At 47.0% G+C, this 21,214-nt stretch overlaps 1 protein-coding gene across 1 annotated transcript in view; it reads left to right on the forward strand.

The window, feature by feature from the left end:
• Positions 1–21,214, forward strand: part of LOC144499588 (uncharacterized) — a 312,004-nt gene that overhangs the window by 239,036 nt on the left and 51,754 nt on the right. The gene's annotated exons all lie outside the window — the stretch shown is intronic.

The raw sequence follows: 21,214 nt of genomic DNA on the forward strand, positions 1-21,214 counted from the left end.
TGCCACATACCAGATGTGGATTTACCCTCAAACAGCCTCTCCCAATCAAGAGCTGCCAATTTCTGCCTGATCGGGCGGCACGGTAGCACAGTGGTTAGCACTGCTGCTTCACAGCTCCAGGGTCCTGGGTTCGATTCCCGGCTCGGGTCACTGTCTGTGTGGAGTTTGCACATTTTCCTCGTGTCTGCGTGGGTTTCCTCCGGGTGCTCCGGTTTCCTCCCACAGTCCAAAGATGTGCGGGTTAGGTTGATTGGCCAGGTTAAAAATTGCCCCTTAGAGTCCTGATGTGTAGGTTAGAGGGATTAGCGGGTAAATATGTGGGGGTAGGGCCTGGGTGGGATTGTGGTCGGTGCAGACTCGATGGGCCGAATGGCCTCCTTCTGCACTGTAGGGTTTCTATAAATTCTATAAAAAAATATCCCAATAAAGTTAGCCTTCCCCCAATCCAACACCTTACCCTTGGGACACCGCTCATCCTTTTCCATCACTATCCTAAAGCTAACAGAATTGTGGTCACTATTTGCCACATGTTCCCCAACCAAAACTTTGAAGACCTGACCGGGCTCATTCCCCAGTACCAGGTCCAGTATAGCCCCCTCTCTAGTTGGGCTGTCCACATATTGTTCCAACGAACCCTCCTGTACACATTTTACAAATTCCTCCCCATCCAGAGTCCCTGCCCTCAGCGATTTCCAGTCTATACCAGGGAAATTGAAGTCTCCCACTACAACAACCCTATATTTCCTGCACCTATCCAGTATCTCCTAACATATCCATTCTTCCACTTCCCTTGGGCTGTTGGGGGGCCTGTAGTACACCCCCAACATAGTGACTGCGCCTTTCCTGTTTCTAAGCTCCACCCAGAGTGACTCGCTACACGACTCCTCCGAATTGTCCTCCCTCTGCACCGCTGTAATATGCTCTCCAACCAATACCGCTACTCCCCCACCTCTTTTGGCCCCTCCTCTGTCTCGCCTAAAACACTTGTACCCTGGAATATTCAGCTGCCAGTCCTGTCCCTCTTTCAACCAAGTCTCTGTCACCGCAACCACATCCAAATTCCTCGTGCGCATTAAGGCCTCAAGTTTGTCTGTTTTACCTGCTACGCTCCTTGCATTGAAGTATAAGCACTCCAGACCCCCAGGCTCAGTGAGGTCGTCCTCCCCCAGAGTGCTCTTCTTCTTTGCCAGCCTTGTCCCAGCCCCAAGCTCGTCCCCAGCCACCACACTTATAGACCTAATATTTTGATCCCCACCCCCCTGCCATACTAGTTTAAACCCCCCCGAACTGCACTAGCAAAGCTCCCAGCCAGGATATTTGTGCCCTTCCAACTTAGTTGTGACCCCTCCCTCTTGTACAGGTGCCATCCTCTCCTGAAAACCTCCCATTGGTCTATGAAAATAAAGCCCTCCCTCCTGGACCAGTCCTTTAGCCAGGCATTCATTTGAACCAACTCCCTATTCTTAGCCTCACTGGCACGAGGCATTGGGAGCAGCCCAGAGATGGCCACCCTAGTGACCCTACTTTTTAACCTATTTCCCAACTCCCTGAATTGCTCTCTTAGGACCCCCCTACTCTTCCTATCTACGTCATTTCCACCAATGTGTATAATGACATCCGTTTCTTTATCTTCCCTTTTTAATATGCTTCCTATCCGCTCGGAGACATCCGTGACCCCAGCACCAGGTAGGCAGACTACCATCCTGGAGTCCCGTTCGCCCCCACAGAATCACCTGTCTGTGCCTCTAACTGATGCATCCCCCACCACTATCGCTCTCCTAACCCCTCTCTTCCCTTTCCGGGCCACAGAGCCTGACTGTGTGCCGGTGACCTGGTCACTGTGTCTTACCCCTGGAGAGGCACACTCCTCCACACGATCTAAAACAATATACCTGTTTTGGAGTGGGACAACCACAGGTGACCCCTCTTCTAACTGTCCACTCCCCTCCCCTCTCACACCTGTCACCAAGCCCTTCCTATTTTGAGAGACCACCACTGGAGTCCTCCCTTGTACTTTACCCTTCTGCCCTTTACTCCTCCTAACTGTGACCCACGTGTCATTCTCCCGATGCCCCGGTGTAACTAGTTGCCTATAACTGCTGTCCCCGACTAGGCTAAGGTCAGCGATCTGCAGCTCCAGTTCCCTAACACGGTCCCTCAAGAGCTGCAGTTCCACGCACCTGGCACATATGTGAACCTCTGGGAAGCTAGGTGTTTGCAGGAACTCCCACATCCCACATCGGAAGCACTGAACTGGCCGATCACTCATACCTGCCCTTATCCTTTATAGGGTTCGGTAAAAAATAACTAGCCCTGCCTCGCCCTTTCAGCCTAAGCCCTGTGAGCCAAAGCCCTTATAGTGCACACTCTGCTACCCACTCACTCCACTCCCCACGCTGCCCGCTGTATAGTGCAGACGGCTTTTTATGCTCCCGGCGAACCCCCCAAGTAACTGCCTTTTATACTAAGACTCAACCTCCCAGAATCCCCTTCAGCTGACCTCACTTCCTCAATTCAAAACCCTGAAAAAAGCCCGCGAAATATACTAGGAATACCCTTAAATGAATAAATGAATAATTAAATCACTTCTTAGCTTACTCTCAGCACTCCTGCTAAGACTCTCTCCCCCAGTCTCACTCCAGTTAAACAAAGAGATCGAACCCCCCAGGTAACTGCCTTTTATACTAAGACTCAACCTCCCAGAATCCCCTTCAGCTGACCTCACTTCCTCAATTCAAAACCCTGAAAAAAGCCCGCGAAATATACTAGTGTGGTGAACCATCGTTGGTTACCACTGTGGGTTATTCCTATGTTACTGTTGGGTTAGGGGGTTGCCACTCTAGGGGTTGTATAATGTTGTTGGGTTAGGGTGTTTACCTGTGGTAGATGTTGTTGTGGCACATCCCGGTCGGGCCCCGCCTCCTGGGGAGAGGTATAAGACCCTCTGCTCCGGCGGGACCCCTCCAGTCTGAACTGGTGTACTCATGTTAGTTAGTTCCATTGTTTGCTCATAAAAGCCTTCAATAGCTGAAGCCTTGTTCCACGTGCTTGATTGTCGCGCATCAATTTTATTAGCAAACATAAAACTCTCAACAGTAAAAAGGGAGTATGGAACAAATATTAAAACCAGAACGTCTGGCGCTGGACCCACGTGCGGTCGGTGGCGCTAACACCTTCGACCACTGGTGGAAGTGTTTCGAAGACTACCTGGCAGCCTCTGTAGCTGTTACTACAGACAACGACAAACTCCAGGTCCTCCACGCGAGGGTAAGCGACACGATTTATCTTGCGATTCGTGCGGCCACCACTTACCCGAGGGCCATCGAGCTCTTGAAGAAACGATACACGAGACCACCCAACGAGATACACGCTCGTTACCTCCTCGCTACACGACGTCGGCAGTCGGGCGAAACCATGGAGGACTACGCCAATGAGCTCTTGCAGCTTGCCAGGGGTTGCGATTGTAAAGATGTGTCAGCAGAGCAATATATGTACGACCTCGCCCGAGATGCGTTCGTAGCAGGGGTAGGGTCCTCGTACATCCGGCTTAAGTTACTAGAGAAAGGGAACCTCAACTTGACCCAAGCGATGGAGATGGCTGAGATGCTGGAAGCAGCGTCGAAAAGCTTGGCTCTGTACCCCGAAGACCACGTGGAGACAACGTGGCAAGAGCAAGCACAAATCCCTCCTCGCCCCACGGGCTCGCGCTCCCATATCGATCCGACGACGGCGGCAGCTCCAGGCGGCCAGCGATGGTATTTTTGCGGCGGGGCCAAGCATTCACGGCAACAGTGTCCAGCAAAAACGGCGATCTGCAGCCAGTGTGGTAAAAAGGGCCACTATGCTAAAGTTTGCAGGTCGAAGCCCAAAAACGGCAGTGCAGCCTGTGACCCTCCAGAGCGGAGACAATCTCCTTCGGCGTCACAGTACCCACGAGGTCCGACCACGTGCGAATCCAGGACGGCGCCATCGTGGCTGACGGAGGAGGAGGAAGACCACCAGGAGTCGCTACGTTTGGCGCCCTCACCCACGTGCGATTCATGGTGGCGGCCATCATGGTCAACGACGACTAGGAGCGACCAGCAAGGGTCCTCAGCATCAACCTCGGCTGCATGCAGTGACGCCCAGGGGCCAACGGTGGCGTCGATCTCTCTGGACCAGACAAAGCACCACAGGCTTGATAATTCCATGATGAACATCAAGGTAAATGGTCGTACTGTGTATTGTCTGTTTGACAGTGGGAGCACCGAGAGTTTTATTCACCCTGACACTGCAAAAAGGTGTGGACTCCGGGTTCTACCTGCCAAACAGACAATTTCCATGGCATCACGGTCCCGGTCTGTACCGATCCAAGGACGGTGTATGGTAACCCTAGAGGTACAGGGCACAATTTACGAGCAATACAGGCTCCTTGTGTTACCGCACCTTTGTGCGCCAATTCTCCTCGGACTAAATTTTATGGTCCACATGAAGAGTGTGATCCTACAGTACGGTGGGCCACTCCCTTCACTGGCAGTAGGGAATCAGCCGCAGCCTCCAAATTGCCCAAAGCGCCCCGCATGCAATCTTTCCACACTAAAAATCACCACACCTTCTTTATTTAAGAATCTGGTACCAGGCTGCAAGCCCATCGCTACTAAGAGTAGGCGTTACAGCGCTGAAGACCGGATCTTTATCAGATCTGAGGTTCAGCGGCTCCTCAAGGAAGGGATCATACAGGCCAGTGCTAGTCCGTGGAGAGCGCAGGTCGTGGTGGTTAAAAGCGGGAACAAACCTCGGATGGTCATCGACTACAGTCAGACCATTAACCGTTATACGCAGCTGGATGCGTATCCTCTCCCGTGCATTTCTGATATGGTCAATCAGATTGCGCAGTACCGGGTGTTCTCTACCATAGACCTTAAGTCCGCCTACCATCAACTCCCCATCCGCCCAGAGGACCGACAATACACGGCTTTTGAGGCGGATGGTCGTCTATACCATTTTCTCAGGGTTCCATTTGGTGTCACCAATGGGGTCTTGGTCTTCCAGCGTGCTATGGACCGAATGGTGGACCAGAACGGGTTGCGGGCTACCTTCCCGTACCTGGATAACGTCACCATCTGCGGCCATGACCAGCAGGACCATGACACGAATCTCCAACACTTTCTGCGCACTGCATCTCGCCTGAATCTGACCTATAACAGGGAGAAGTGCGTATTCCGTACGCGCAGGTTAGCTATCCTTGGATACGTGGTGGAAAACGGGGTCATCGGCCCTGATCCAGACCGTATGCGCCCCCTTACTGAACTTCCCTTGCCCGCTAGCACAAAAGCACTGAGGAGATGCCTCAGCTTCTTTTCGTATTATGCGCAGTGGGTCCCCAACTACGCGGACAAAGCTCGTCCGCTCATCAAGTCCACGACCTTCCCACTCACGCCGGAGGCCCAATTGGCCTTCAAGGCTTTGAAAAGCGACATTGCGAAAGCCACGATGCACGCGGTGGATGAATCCATCCCTTTCCAGGTGGAAAGTGATGCATCTGATTTTGCCCTAGCCGCCACACTAAACCAGGCAGGCAGGCCCGTCGCATTCTTTTCCCGCACCCTTCAAGGCCCCGAAATTCGGCACTCAGCGGTGGAGAAGGAGGCTCAGGCCATTGTGGAGGCCGTCAGACACTGGCGCCATTACCTGGCGGGGAAGCGGTTCACCCTGATCACGGATCAACGATCCGTGGCTTTTATGTTCAGTAACCCGCAGAGGGGCAAGATCAAGAACGATAAGATCTTGCGGTGGAGAATTGAGCTCTCCACCTATAATTACGATATTATGTATCGTCCAGGGAAGCTCAATGAGCCCTCGGATGCCCTCTCGCGCGGAACATGCGCCATCATACAGGAGGACCGCTTGAAGGCCCTCCACAATGACCTGTGCCATCCTGGAGTCACCCGACTCTACCACTTCGTAAAAGCCCGCAACCTGCCCTACTCGGTGGAGGATGTCAGGTCAGTGACGAGAAGCTGTCGGATTTGCGCGGAATGCAAACCGCACTTTTATCGACCGGACCGGGCACAATTGGTCAAGGCCACTCGCCCCTTCGAGAGGCTGAGTGTGGATTTTAAGGGCCCCCTTCCCTCAACGGACCGGAATGTCTATTTTCTCAATATAATAGATGAGTACTCCCGGTTCCCGTTTGTTGTCCCCTGTGCGGACACGTCGACTGCCACAGTGATTAAGGCATTCAGTGATCTTTTTACCCTGTTCGGGTACCCCTGCTACATACATAGCGACAGGGGCTCGTCGTTCATGAGTAACGACTTGAGGCAATTCCTGCTCTCATACGGGATTGCCTCTAGTAGAACCACGAGCTACAACCCTAGGGGTAACGGACAGGTGGAGAGGGAGAATGCTACAGTCTGGAAGGCTGTCCTACTGGCACTGATATCCAGGGGCCTTCCAGTCTCCCGTTGGCAGGAGGTCCTTCCAAATGCGCTTCATTCCATCCGCTCCCTCCTGTGTACGGCAACCAATGCTACTCCCCACGAGAGGATGTTCTCATTCCCTCGGAAGTCGTCCTCGGGGATCTCCTTACCAGCCTGGTTGACGTACCCAGGACCCGTCCTTCTGCGGCGACATGTGAGGGCCCACAGGTCCGACCCCTTGGTCGAACCGGTCCAACTCCTCCACGCCAACCCTCAGTATGCCTATGTGGCATATCCTGACGGGCGAGAGGACACAGTCTCCATCCGAGACCTGGCGCCCGCAGGGGACGTAGCAACTCCTGTCGCTCCCATACCCCCTGTCACGAATCCCCTATCACTTATTTCTTCCCCAGACGTGGCGCGGTCAGCACCGGGACCAGTGCATAACAGTTATACTCCCATGTACAGCTTGCCTGAGACGCGGAGTTCGGCGCCACCACAGAAGGTTCCAGGATCCCCTGCACCATCGCCTCACCAGGGTCAACCGGCCCGGGAGTCCTCGAGGGGACAGCCGGACGCTGTTTTGGAGAGAACGCCACCGCAAGCACCTGCTCCGGTGTCGCAACCGGTGTTGTGGAGATCACAGCGACGGTGCGGTCCTCCAGACCGTCTGGACTTGTGAATTTTGTACATATGTGACCTGTTTTCGCACCCCGCCGGCCTTTGTTTTTAAAGGAGGGGTGAATGTGGTGAACCATCGTTGGTTACCACTGTGGGTTATTCCTATGTTACTGTTGGGTTAGGGGGTTGCCACTGTAGGGGTTGTATAATGTTGTTGGGTTAGGGTGTTTACCTGTGGTAGATGTTGTTGTGGCACATCCCGGTCGGGCCCCGCCTCCTGGGGAGAGGTATAAGACCCTCTGCTCCGGCGGGACCCCTCCAGTCTGAACTGGTGTACTCGTGTTAGTTAGTTCCATTGTTTGCTAATAAAAGCCTTCAATAGCTGAAGCCTTGTTCCACGTGCTTGATTGTCGCGCATCAACTAGGAATACCCTTAAATGAATAAATGAATAATTAAATCACTTCTTAGCTTACTCTCAGCACTCCTGCTAAGACTCTCTCCCCCAGTCTCACTCCAGTTAAACAAAGAGATCGAACCCCCCAGGTAACTGCCTTTTATACTAAGACTCAACCTCCCAGAATCCCCTTCAGCTGACCTCACTTCCTCAATTCAAAACCCTGAAAAAAGCCCGCGAAATATACCAGGAATACCCTTAAATGAATAAATGAATAATTAAATCACTTCTTAGCTTACTCTCAGCACTCCTGCTAAGACTCTCTCCCCCAGTCTCACTCCAGTTAAACAAAGAGATCGAACTCCCCAGGTAATGTTCTATGTTCTATATCTTGGTTTCAGATGAAGGTCGGCACAACATCGTGGGCCGAAGGGCCTGTTCTGTGCTGTAATGTTCTTTGTAACTGCCTTTTATACTAAGACTCAACCTCCCAGAATCCCCTTCAGCTGACCTCACTTCCTCAATTCAAAACCCTGAAAAAAGCCCGCAAAATATACTAGGAATACCCTTAAATGAATAAATGAATAATTAAATCACTTCTTAGCTTACTCTCAGCACTCCTGCTAAGACTCTCTCCCCCAGTCTCACTCCAGTTAAACACTGAAGAAAAGTATTCATTCATCACCTCGCCTATCTCTACTGACTCCATACACAAGTTCCCACTACTGTCCTTGACCGGCCCTAACCTCACCCTCGTCATTCTTTTATTCCTCACATAAGAGTAAAAAGCCTTGGGGTTTTCCTTGATCCGACCCGCCAAGGACTTCTCGTGTCCCCTCCTAGCTCTCCTAAGCCCCTTTTTCAGCTCATTCCTTGCTAACTTGTAACCTTCAATCGAGCCATCTGAACCTTGTTTCCTCATCCCTACATAAGCTTCCCTCTTCCTTTTCACAAGACCTTCCACCTCTTTCGTGAACCATGGTTCCCTCACTCGGCCATTTCCTCCCTGCCTGACAGGGACATACCTATCAAGGACATCCAGTATTTGTTCCTTGAAAAAGTTCCACTTTTCATTAGTTCCTTTCTCTGACCGTTTCTGTTCCCAACTTATGCCCCCTAATTCTTGCCTAACCGCATCATAATTACCTCTCCCCCAATTGTAAACCTTGCCCTGCCGTACGGCCCTATCCCTCTCCATTGCAATAACAAAAGACACCGAATTGTGGTCACTATCTCCAAAGTGCTCTCCCACAACCAAATCTAACACTTGGCCCAGTTCATTTCCCAGTACCAAATGCAATGTGGCCTCACCTCTTGTCGGCCTATCCACATATTGTGTCAGGAAACCCTCCTGCACACACTGCACAAAAACTGCCCCATCCGAACTATTTGACCTACAAAGGTTCCAATCAATATTTGGAAAGTTAAAGTCCCCCATGACAACTACCCTGTGACCCCCACACATATCCATAATCTGCTTAGCAATTTCTTCCTCCACATCTCTATTGCTATTTGGGGGCCTATAGTAAACTCCTAACAACGTGACCGCTCCTTTCCTATTTCTAACCTCAGCCCATATTACCTCAGTGTGCAGATCCCCCTCGAAGTGCCTTTCCACAGCCGTTAAACTATCCTTGATTAACAGTGCCACTCCTCCACCTCTTTTACCCGCTTCCCTACACTTACTGAAACATCTATACCCCGGAACGTCCAACAACCATTCCTGTCCTTGTTCTACCCACGTCTCCGTAATGGCCACAACATCGTAGTCCCAAGTACCAATCCACGCCCCAAGTTCATCTACCTTGTTCTGGATGCTCCTTGCATTGAAGTAGACACACTTCAACCCACCTTCCTGTCTACCGGTACCCACCCTTGACCCTGATACCTTCCCCAATACCTCACCACCCTCACTGACTTCTGGACTACAACTCCTTTTCCCAATCCCCTGACAAATTAGTTTAAACCCCCCTGAAGAGCCGTAACAAATTTCCCTCCTAGGATATCAGTGCCCCTCTGGTTCAGGTGCACCCTGTCCTGTTTGTACAGGTCCCACCTTCCCCAGAATGTGTTCCAATTATCCAAGTATCTGAAACCCTTCCTCCTACACCATCCCTGCAACCACATGTTTAACTGCACTCTCTCCCTGTTCCTCAACTCCCTATCACTTGGCACCGGCAACGTACCAGAGATGACCACACGTTTTGTCTTGGCTCTCAGCTTCCAGCCCAGCTCCAGAAATTCCTGCTTTAAATCCCCGTCCCTTCTCTTACCTATGTCATTGGTACCAATGTGTACCACGACTTGTGACTGTTTCCCCTCCCCCTTCAGAATCCGGAAAACACGGTCTGAGACGTCACGGACCTTGGCATCCGGTAGGCAACATACCATCCGTGAGTCTCTTTTGCTGCCACAGAACCTCCTATCTATCCCTCTAACTAACGAGTCCCCAATAACTATTGCCCTCTCGCTCTGCCCCTTACCCTCCCGAGCCACAGAGACGGACACAGTGCTGGAGATCCTCTCACTGCGGCTCACCACTGGTATGTCATCCCCCTCAACCGTATCCAAAGCGGAATACTTGTTGCTAAGGGGAACCCTGCACGGACTGCTTCCTCCCAGCCCCTCTCACCGTCACCCATCTGTTTTCATTCCTCGGAGTAACTGTATTCCTAAAGCTTCTGTCTATGGCCACCTCTGCGTCCCTAATGATCCTAAGTTCATCCAACTCCAGCTCCAGTTCCCTAGCACGGTTTTGGAGGAGCTGCAGATGGGTACACTTCCCACAGGTGTAATCAGCAGGGACACTGTCGTCGTCCCTCACCTCAAACATAGTGCAAGAGGAACATAGCACTGCCTGCACACCCATCCCCTCTAGATGCCTTGCCAGTACCAGGTAGAAAGTGCAAAAATGAATTAAACTCACCCCTGCTCGCCCTTTCTGCCTAAGCCCTGTGAGCCAAAGCCTTATAGCTCACACTCTGCTTCCCACTCACTCCACAGCCCGCTCCTGACGCTGCCCACTGTATACTGCAGCCTACCTTTTATGCTTCACGCGCCTAAAAAAACCCTTCCCAGACTCCTTAGCAGCCCACTTCCAGTTTTCACTTTAAACTTAAAATACTACTGCAAAAGTAAAGGCCAAAAAAAAACACACACTAGCTGACTAATTAAATAAATAAACAATTCAATCAGTCTCTGACCAGCACTGCTGCCTCCAATCACTCCCTCTCAGCTTGCTCCAGTGGAACAATGAGGGGGAACCTCCCAGGTAACTGACTTTTAAAGTTAAAATAAAAACCCTTCCCAGACTCCTTAGCAGCCCACTTCCAGTTTTCACTTTAAACTTAAAATACTGCTGCAAAAGTAAAGGCCAAAAAAAACCACACACGAGCTGACTACTTCAATAAATAAACTCATTCGAAAGTAATCAATATCCAATCCTAACTAATAGTTCTGATCACTTCTTTCATTTCCCACAGTGTGTTTAACCAATTACAACAACTCTACACTTGCCTAATTACAATATCCAATCATTAACATGGCACATACACAGAGCTATATTATCAATAAATACATGCTTATGGTCCTGGACTGTCTGGCACCTGGGTACTTCTTTCTGGTACCAACCAAATAAACAAACTCAAACTAACTCAGGGACAAAATTAAAAGGAGCAGCTCCCGAAAAGGAGGGGGAGCAGCCCGAACAAAAAACAAAGTCAAAAGAAAACTGAAAACATCAAATTAAAATGTGATTGCCGGAGTCTATTATACACCCCAGCCCCTGCGATGCCCAGCGGGCACGGAAGGCGTCAACTGCACCCGCAGACACTGCATGTTCCCTCTCCAGGGACACCTGGCCATGAATATAGCCGCGTTAGAGGGGCAGAGAGTCGGGATGGACGACCCCATCAATCGCCCGCTGCCCGGACCTATTGATTGCTCGCCTTGCCAGGCCCAGGAGCAGGTTCACGAGGAAGTCATCCTCCCGACCCGCCCCCCTCCGCACCAGGCTGGCACCCTGGGTAGTGACTTATGACTCATATCAAAACACACTGCAGTCCTGGGCTGTTATAAGAAGGCAGTGATATATGCAGTTACAGCCTTTTTTGTTGTCCCTCAGAGCCCTGTGTTCATTATTTTTGCAGCTGTACCTTGCAGCTCTAGCAGTCTCCCAGCCTTTGTTGCATTGAATAATTTTAACCCTTTCAACTTGCCAGGCCCCAGAAGATCACTGAAGACCTTCCTGAATTGTACTCTGGTCCCGCTTAGTCTGACAGACAGGACGCCACCTGCCGCTCCGAAGAAATCAAATTATTTCTGCAAACTCTTACCGCACCCCAGAAGATCCAGCAAGGCTTTGATGAATTGTGAGTCCACGCTTCCGTAACAGAATTCCGTATTGCTGCTCTTTACTCTTACATACTCGGTAATGATAGTCTGCCTACAGTCACATTAATGGCTAACAAATGCCCTTTAAATTAGCCTTGCCATGTCTCGCTGCCACCTCCCGAATATACCTGCCCCCCCTAATTGGATGGCAATCAACAAGGACAAGTCACTAATTGGTTGCCTCATGCAAAGTTTTGCTGAATGCCATGCAACAACCTTGAGTGAAGTTGGGACCCAGGAATTATTCCAATATCAGTTTTGCAACACAGCCGGTAATATCCAACCCTATAAGAATGGAACTGGCAATATTTATAAAAGAGAGTTTAGAGATGGGTGATGTGGACAAAGAAGGGGCACAGACAGTTCTTGGAGTGGCTGGAGCTCAAAGATTTAAAAAACCGTGTTAAATTAGTAGGATAGAACACTGGCAACCAAATTGTGGGAGGGAAATGGAAGAGAAAATCAGAAGTCAGATTAGAGAGATGAAGAGGAAAAACAATTATTGTTCTGGGAGATCTTCATTACCCACTTATTAATTGAGACAAGGAGATAAAGAAAAGGGAACTGAAATCCTCAAGTACTTGCAGGACTGAAGATTGGCTAATGTAGAGCTCATTTTTAAAGGGGAAACAGAACTAATTCAGGTAATTACAGCCCAGCTAGCATCACATCTGTGAGAGGGACATTTTTAGAGTGTCTAATTAAGAATTAAATTACTAGCAATGCAGATAAAGGGAAAATAGAATGGGCCAGGATTGATTTCAAAAGGAATGATTGTGCTTGACAAACTTCACAGAGTTTGTTGAGTCGGTTCCAGGTTTGGTCGATGGGGAATTACAGAGAACGAAGTGTAGACTTCAAATATTTTGACAATGTCTCTACAGGAGCTTTCTGTCTCGTAAGATGATTGTTTGAGCCGTGATGGTCAACTCTGTGTTAAGTATTTCCTGGTGTGGCTTCGAAACCCCATTTGACATGGTAATCTCTGCTGCAATTGCTGTAGTGGAAGACCGAGAAGGTTGAGAAGTTGTACGATTCACAGGCCTCTGTTTTCTCTGGATCCTCCTCTTATCCAGCTGAGCTTTTTGGTTCTGTTCACCTTTTTCAATGCCCTTCCAAACAATCAGCTTCCAGAGGTCATGGCAGTCAGCGAGTGTCTCCCAGTTATCGGCGACAATATCCACCATCATCATATCTTCCGTGCGAGTGTCCTTGTACTGGAGGTATGGACACCTAACAGGCCGTGACCCAGTGGCCAATTCATGGTACAAATGGTCCTTGGCTATACAACTGTCATCCATCTGATAAAACAGCCAGTGCAATTGTTGCTAGTTTACCAATGTGCAGATGTTAATGGAATTGGTATGCTCCAGGTGGTTGTGGAGCCTTGAAATATGAAACTATCAATAACCAGATATCTTTTGACACAGGTCATAGTGGCGGCATGTGTGAAGGGATTAAAAAAAGGCATATCAATAAAGAAAACAGCTCAATTGAAAAGGCAGGAGAAGACATCGGTGACTACAGTAAACAGTTGGAGAGATGGGTGGAACACTGCCTCTCGGGAGAACGCTGTTATATAGGAAGTTGCAGAATCCATAGAAAGCCTACTTGTCGTGGAGAGAGCTACACACTGAATCTACAGTGGAGGATCTTTGGATGGCAACATCCTGGACTCTGACATTTGTCTTTCTGATGCCAATGGTCAAACCAAACCCCTTTCAGATGTCAGAGAGTCTGTTCATTTGCTGCTGACATGTTCCTTGGTATGGAATATTATTGCGGCATCATCAGCATGGAGCAACTCTCTGATGAGGCCTTGATGCACCTTTGTCCTGGACCTCAGGTGAATAAGGCTGAACAGCTTTCCATCGGTTCTGGTATATGGGGAGACACTATCTGCAGAGGACATGAAGACAAATGTCAGCAACAATGAGAAGAATATGCCAGAGTATTGGTTCCAGAACGCAAATTTGTTTGAATCCACTGTGGCTCTCCAACGGTTCTGATGTTTCAACATCAGAGCTGACCTTGCCGAACATGTGATCATGGAAAGAGGAGATCACTTTGAGCAGCTTCACTCAACAGCCAATTTTCTCCAGCAGCTTAAATTAGACTGCTTCTGTTCACATAGCCGAGTGCCTTTCTGAGATTGATGAAGGTAAGGTATAGTGGTCTCCTTTGTTCATGGCAATTGTCCTGCAGCTGCCACACTGAGAAAATCATGTCAATTGTCGACATTCTAGTTCTGAAACCACACTGGGATTTAGGATAGTGTTCAGCCAGGATCTGCAGGCTGACACGGACAAAATGAGAAAATACTTTTCCCACAATGTCTCAATAGTTGATGAATTCGCTGTGGTTGCCCTTGTTCTTGTACAGAGTCACAATTTTTGCATCACACATACCCTGGGGCACTGCAGTCTCCCTTCAGCTGACACAGAATCTCATACAGATGCTGCAGAGTACTGGTTTCCCATGCTTGATGAGTATGCCATCAGCACTTGGAGCCTAATCCGTGGCAAGCGAGTCAATAGCTCAATATCCAGCTCTGCCCATGACAGGTAGGCTTTCTATAGATTCTGCAACTTCCTATATAACAATGTTCTCCTGAGAGTACCAACTCAAGGTAGTGTTCCGCCCATCTCTCCAACTGTTTATTGCAGTCATTGATGACTTCTCCTGTGGCTGAAGACAAGGCTGGCAAAAATACACTTTACATATTTGCCAGCAGATGGTGAAACATAATAAACCATTCATCGATGGTGAAGTTATCAAGGACGCTTCGACAGTTGCTGCTGACACCTTGGCCAAAGACTTTAAAAATAAAGATGAAATTATGACAGCTATCAAGAGCGAAGGGTGGAATTGTTGTCTGAGGACATCTCAGCAAATTAATGTCGACTTATCATGCTGTGAATGTTTCTCACTGCAGTTTGATGAATCAGTAGTTATGACAGATATGGTCCAGCTGATTGAATGCAATGTGACCAAAAACAAAGACTCAACAACAAAAGAGGACTTTCTCACTCTTTTGCCACTCCACTCAAAGGGAGGACAAGAAGCGAGGATATTTACAACAAATTCAAAACTCATATGACTGAGAAAAACATTCCGATCAAGAAATTGGTTTCTTTCACACCGTGAAAGCGAGGTAGCAATGCAGGCTTTGTGGCACTTTGCACATATGATCCTGAGTTCTCCTTTGTCAATTAGAACTGTGTTATCTATCAACAAGTGGAAGCGAGCTGGGTTATTGACTTTTCTCATGTAATGACAGTTGTTGTCAAGATTGTCAACTCAATTCATGCCAAACATCTGCAAATTTGTTTGTTCAAATTGTTACTCGAGCTTCATGCCACCAATGGTGAGCTCATCCTTCATGCAGAGGTAAGGTGGTTAATTTGAGGAAAAGTCCTCCAGAGAGTTTTGGATCTGCTCCCTGAAATTGTCACCTTTCTTAAATTTGAGGTGTACAGCGAGCTGTCAGATAATGCATGGGTTGCTAGACTTGATATTTCTTACGGATATAAGCACAAAACTGAATGAACTGAATCACAGACTTTTAGGAGGGACAGAGACTTGTCACACATGATCAGTACAGAGAATGTGTTCAAGTTGAAAGTGGGCCTGTGGTCCTCCCAAATAAAGACACAGGCACTGGAGTGTGGTGACGAGGGAATTACTGAGCACTTCCCAAATCTGGAGACAAGGTTCCATCCAAACATCTTTGTCCCCCTGAACAAATTGGAAAACAAATTCAACAGACAATGTCAGGAGTTAGACAAGATTAAACAAATCACTATGCTTGTCTCACATCATTTTCTTCAAGTGGACATTGGAGAACCGACAGCAACATTTCGGCAGGTGTTTGAACAGAGCAGTGGCCTTGACGTAGAAATCATCACCATGCAAGATGACATAGAACTGAAAATTAGGTCAAGGGGCAAAGACTTTTGGGGATTTGTAAACAGAGACAAGTACCCTTTTCTGACATGCTGTGCACTCAAGGTGAAGGCATACTTTGGTTCACCTGTGAGATGGCTTTTTCCCAGATGAAAATGTCACTGATGCCATCTGATAGGCTGTATGAGACTGGCCATTTCAATCTACAACACAAACATCACAGCACTCCCAGAAAGTCAGAAAAGGTGAGTGTTATGCACGGCATACATTTTAGGGGGTTTTCGTAAAGTCGAATTTTTAAGAGCAGATCTTGTGCTGCATTTAGATTCTGAAAGTGATCTTGTGCTTCAATCGGTTGGAGACCACTGTTGGAGAGTCCTGAGGATTGGGCATGTGTATCATAAACTTCAGTGCTTGCTTGAAACATGCAGTGCATACATTTCACACAGATCTTTTTAGATCTTTTGAGATTATTGCTTAAAATGCTAAAGGTTAAAGTTTATTTATTAGTGTCACAGGTGGGCTTACATTAACACTGCAATGAAGTTACTATGAAAATTCCCTCGTACACACACTCAGGTACGCTGAGGGAGAATTTAGCATGGCCAATGTACCTAACCAGCATGTCTTTCGGACTGTGGGAGGAAACTGGAGCAACTGGAGGAAACCCACAGAGACACGAGGAGAATGTGCAGACTCCACATGGTCACCCAAGGTGGGAATCGAACCCGGGTCCATGGCGCTGTGAGGCAGCAGTGCTAACCACTGTGGCACTGCTGCCTCTGCTGTCTCCATGGCCGATTTGAATTCTGTGAACTTGAATTCATCCAAAATTTTACTGCCCGTTTACTAATGCATGTTAAGTGTCACATCTATTTCTCCTTTGAACACTGACCTGCATCAGCTCCCAGTCTGGTAATGCCTTTATTTCAAAATTAATTTTCTTGTTTTCAAGAGTGGGGAGCGAGCAGGAAAATTGAATTAAAGCCCAAAATAAGACATGAGTGTATTGAATAGTGGAGGACTTTTGAACACAAGGAATAGGAGCAGGAGTACATCTCCAGGGAGGGAGATAAAGAGGGATTTTAAAACGTATTTAGAAAGGTAACGAACAATGGAGAATTGGAACTGGGCAAGTATACAAACATTACTAACAAGATGCGAGGAGTCTGAGGCATGTGCCTCACCTGGAATCTTGCACTGACGTCCTGTCTGAAAGTTACAGGCACTTAAATTAAGATTAACTCCTGGGTTTCCTCTTTCTGATTAACTGTGGCATGTCCTGCCAGAAACTTAACAACGCTGCTATTATATCATACCCTACAGATCTGCCTCAACTTTCTTTCCTGATCTTGACAGTGTGAGGTTGGACATTACACAGAAAAGTTCCCTTACTCTCTTCAGAATTAGAACCATCGGTGCTTTGATAAACTGAGTTTCATTAATAATGCTTGCAGGCTTTTCAAGTTAATGTCTAATTCAGCACCATTCTTTCTGACTGGTTACTCAGTTGTCTTGTTAATTAAAATGCATCAGAACATAGCGATTGGAAGAGGATATTCAGCACCTCAAAACTGAACTCCATTTGCTTGCCCTTTCTCCATATTTTTTGATACTTGGGACAGGGTTTTCTGGCCACGCTCACCCTGAAACTGGAAAATCCTGCATGAGGTCAACGGATCTTTCCATGGTCTGCCCCTTGCCCGCTACGATTTCTGTGATGGGCGGAACAGAAAAATCCACCTCCATGACCCAACAAAATGTATTAATTGCAGTTCTGAAATTTTCAATTGACCTAGCCCCTGCAGTCTTTTGCAAGAGAGAATTCCAGAATTCCATGAATCCTGGTATGCAAAGGGATTATTAACTGCACACTAACAAAAATGTAAGAACTATTTTCTTCAAATACATCAACAGATCCCCAGAGTCCCACTGGTGAGCAATAGGAAACAAGGCGATGGAGACTGAGGTTTCCAAATGTGCTGAGGAAGTATCACAGACACAAGAGAGTTGAGGAAAGCTGGAAAGGACCTACTGTAATGCTGTCGTGTTGGCATTCTACATGTCTTCTTCAGTGGCATCCACTATCCTCGAGGTTCTGCTGCAGGATTGAAGATTCGAGTGAGGGCTTGCACGGAACAGGCTAAACCTGTGTACCCATTTTGTGCAAGGGTCTTTAAACAGGCACAGAGTCTTCCCTGGCACATTAAAAGTGATCCAGTGCTGATTTCTGGTGGCTTGAAAAAGGACAACAGCAAGGACTAAAGAGGTGGCTATGCTGTTGACACGGTTTAGGTGTAATAGCTTGCACCCAGAAATTGGGATAAATTACGATACTTGTATGTGCAAAAATGGGGAAGACACATACCAATTTCTCTTCTAGCAAATATTTTTACTGTAAGTGGGTCATGCCAAGTACCAGAATGTTGCACCAAGCCCACAATGTGAAAAAATGATGGCAGCTGAGTGAGGTGACTTTGTGCAAGCTGTCCCCAGCATACTCTCTAATTCAATCTTTTACTCTCGTTCTATGCTCTTAAAACTTAACTCTAACACCTTTAAATTGTCTAATAGTGTTCTCTTTGCTGATCTTTCTCTTCACCCTGTCTGGAATCTGCAACACCATATTCTGCAGCCTCTCCTTTCCTTCTACTCTATGTACTCCATGAACGATTCAGAAAGGGTGTCAGTGCAAGGTTCCAGTGAGACATTTGCTTTAGGCTTGTGCAACTTGCCTCTTGTTAGTCATGTATGGAATACCCCGTGTTTGTGTGTGACAGGGAGTTAATTGGGTGTTTGGGAGTCTTGTATTGTCCACCTCCCATTATCACCATCATCTGCTGTTGGAAAATATTTTGTTCATGTGCTTAATCACTGCAACGTACAATTTGTCCAAATTTACCTCTACCTTTTAACAGGTCGTAATTTTCTTGATTTAGGGAGGCGGCAAACAACGTAATTATTTGGAACATTTTTCAGTCCACCAGCTTGTATCCTCCTGGTAGATTTCTATATCCCATTCAGCACATTAAACTTTATTCGCACCACTGCATGCACAATGTGTACCATCTACAAAATGCACTGCAGAACTCATCAAGGTTTCTTAGTCAGCACCTTCCAAATTCTCAACCTCCAGCACCAAGAATAACAAGGGCAGAAGATGCAGGGGAACACTACAATCTACAAGTTCAACTTCGTCAAGCAAAATCAGGCCTTCGCACTATATCACCATTCTTTAATTGTCATGGGTAATAAATTCTGGCCTTGCATACAAAATCGCAAAGATTAGTGGAAAACGAGAGGGTTGGGAAATCTTTAAAGGCCAACAGAGAGCTGCAAAAAAACTATAAAGAAAAGTGAGATAGACTATGAGAGTAAACTAGCTCAGAATACAAAAACAGACAGCAAAGGTTTCTACAGATATATAAAAAGAAAAAGAGCGGCGAAGGTAAACATAGAAGCTAAGCAGGGGGATTTAATAATGGGAAATGAGGAAGTGGCCGAGGCATTGAACAGGTATTTTGTGTCGGACTTCACAGTGGAAAACACAAATAACATGCCCCAAATTGATGATGAGAAGGCAATGACAGGTGAGAATCTAGAAACGATCATTATCACTAAAGAAGCAGTGTTAGGTAAGTTAATGGGGCTAAAGGTAGTGTTATGGTTGAGGTTAGAAACTCTAATGTATTTAATGAAGCCCATCTGAATCATAAATGTTGTATCTTGAATTTGGCTAGGATAAACATGATACATTCCACTTCAGGTGTGATTCAAAAGACCCAAGGAAGCTTTTGTGGAACAAAGTTTATTTAAGAACATAGTTAACATGTATAGTAAGAAAATTAGCAAGAATTTTTTCAATTGCAAACAAGAAACAAAACAACCGCTATAATGTATAAAACACTTAACAAAGATATCTAATGTGTTCCAATCAAACCAAAACCTTTGCCATAGAGAAAACCCTTTAAACATGTTCAGCAAAGTCTACTGCTCACGTGATAAGGGAGATTGAGTCCTTTGGTTGAAGTCTGCAGCTCTCTGGATTTATTCTGCACAGTTTGAAGACCAGGCAGCTTCCCAACGCACCAGAGAGACTCTGGTCCAGCCCCAACAACAGCAGATATTCACCCTTCAGGAAAACAGGAGAATTTCCAAAGAAAACAAAACCGGGAGAGAGAGAGAAAACAATTCCTTTTATCTTGCTGTCTCTTCTAAAACTAAAACTCAAACCTGCAGCTCTGAACTGAAAAGTAAAAAACCGTCCAAAAACACATGACCATCCTCATAACAATGCAGGATTGCAAAGCTAATTCCAAAGCAAACACCACAAACAACCCCATTTAAGACACTTGAGCAATAAAAGGACATTTCCAGTCAAGCTGGCAACAATGACGTCACTGAAGCTGTGAGCTCAGAAACCACTGAAGCTGTGAAAGCTGCAGAAGTCATGTTTTTAAAAAAAACTTTCTTTAAGGTACACTAGCATCACAGTAGACAAGTCTCCTGGCCTTGAAGGAATGCATCCCAGGATACTAAAAGAGACGGTGGGGGAAATAGCAAATGCACTCGTGGTAATTTATCAAAATTCGCTGGACTCTGGGGCGGTTCCAGTAGATTGGAAAGCAGCAAATGTGACGCCACTGTTTAAAAGAGGAGATAGAAAAATGGTGGGTAACTATAGGCCAGTTAGCTTAACTTCTGTAGTGGGGAAAATGCTTGAAGCTATCATCAAGGAAGAAATAGTGAGACATCTGAATAGAAATTGTCCCATTGGGAAAACACACGATGGGTTCATGAAAGGCAGGTCACACTTAACTAATTGAATGAAATTCTTTGAGGACATTACGAGCATAGTGGACAATGGGGAACTGGTAGATGTGGTGTATCTGGATTTCCAGAAGGCATTTGACGAGGTGCCGCACAGAAGGCATTTGACGAAGTGCAGCACAAAAGGCTTTTGCATCAGATAAAGATGCACGGCATTACGGGTAATGTATTAGCATGGATAGGGGATTGGTTAACTAACAGAAAGCGAAGAGTGGGAATAAGTGTGTGTTTTCCTGGTTGGCGATCAGTGACTAGTGGTATGCCTCGGGGATCAGTGTTGGGACCGCAATTATTTACAATTTACATAGATGATTGGGGACAAAGTGTAGTGTGTCAAAGTTCGCAGATGACACTAAGATGAGTGGTAGAGCAAAGTGTGCAGAGGACACTATAAAAGTCTGCAAAGAGATATAGAGAGTTTAAGTGAGTAGGCAAGGGTCTGGCAGATAGAATACAATGTTGGTAAATGTGAGGCCATCCATTTTGATAGGAATAACAGCAAAGTGGACTATTATTTAAATGGTAAAAAATTGCAGCTTGCAGAGGGACCTGGGTGTCCTTGTACATGAATCACAAAAAGTTGGTTTGCAGCTGCAGCAGGTAATTAAGAAGGCAAATGGAATTTTGTCCTCGAAAGCTAGTGGGATGGAGTTTAAAAACAGGGAGGTT

Source organism: Mustelus asterias, chromosome 10 (assembly GCF_964213995.1).
Source record: "Mustelus asterias chromosome 10, sMusAst1.hap1.1, whole genome shotgun sequence".
Classification (NCBI taxonomy): Eukaryota; Metazoa; Chordata; class Chondrichthyes; order Carcharhiniformes; family Triakidae; genus Mustelus; species Mustelus asterias.